Raw genomic sequence first — 1439 nt, 5'->3', positions numbered from 1 at the left:
TGTGTGTGTGTTTACTGTGAGTTGTGTGAGTGTTTTTGTGTAGTTTTGCTGTGTATGTTTGTGAATGAGACGTTAATGCGCACTTCTTATGCTTTGTTTGTTCAGCTCTTACGATGATTTTTCGAGTGAATAACGATGTAATAAATCATCAGTAAAGTTCAGCCATCATTCAGACGGATATTCGCTACAATCTGTGTCCAAACACATCTTCATTTTCACACGGACAGCTGTCACTGTAAGATATAGCAACTCCGCTTGTTTGTCCGAGTTAGCAACAGTAACTAAGGGGGGCGGGGCTTACCGATAGGTCAAATGGCGGATGAAACATTGATTAAAATTAAGATACAATTTCTACAAAATAGAACTTACTGAAGTGTCCACAATCATGTCTGACACACTCCATATGTGCATCTTATGATGTGTCCTATCTCATGCTGTTCACTTTTCATAATCGACACAGATTGACAACATGGACATAAAAATAACATTATAATATTTCAACATAAATATACAAATAAATGCCTTAATAGCTGCAACAATTATAGCAGAGAAACTTCATGTCGGAGTGAGATTTGAGCGCGAGCGGATCATGAGTGAAATGCCATCATTTTTTAATATTTGTAACTCTTTGGTCGATTATACATTTATAATACATTACTACCATAGACGGAGTTTCACTTTTGTGCTTGGGGTATAATTTATATTAATAATAATAATAATAACGTAGGTAAATTATTATTACGCAATATTGACTAATGGATCGGCTGAGAATCATTAAGAAATTATGGTTATATTCTATTTAAATAAATATGAGGTAAACGTGTGAATGGCCTACATATTTCTCCAAATGTGGACTAAAGTTTGTAGCCTTGTATAATGACGCACTGTGATAAAAATAAATGGGAGCAAATGCGATTGAATATGTAGGCCACAGGTTTGTGTCTCGTTATTGTATTCAGAATATTAATAACTACAGATTGATTGTACATTCCTATCAGAAATGAAGAATTAGTAGTGTCATTGTAAATAGTGGTCAAATATCGAAGCTAATCTATTTAATTCTTCAAAGCTCAAAGTTTAATCAGAATATTTGTTATAAAAAAGAAAAAATGTAACAGCTGCCAAAAAAATTGTCTATAGCTCCAGTGTGATTTATTTTTAAAGGAAAAAACTTTTAAAAAGCATCCCCTTCTGGGTTTTTTTCACAAATCGCACCCTGATAATAATAATAATAATAATAATAATAATAATAATAAAAAAGGAATTGAATAATTAAAAGATTAAATGGATTTAAGGGAATTAATAAATAAATATGAATGGTAAAGTCCTAGGTCTAATTGTAGTTTTTGAAGTAATCAAAAAACTATTTGCAAATATTTTATTTCAAAAGAGTTCACTCTTAATATTCGTATGTCTAATATGTAGAAAATGCTAACTTT

This window comes from Gobio gobio (assembly GCF_949357685.1).
Source record: "Gobio gobio genome assembly, chromosome: 16".
Taxonomy (NCBI): Eukaryota; Metazoa; Chordata; class Actinopteri; order Cypriniformes; family Gobionidae; genus Gobio; species Gobio gobio.
Note: the sequence above shows the minus strand (reverse complement) of the source record.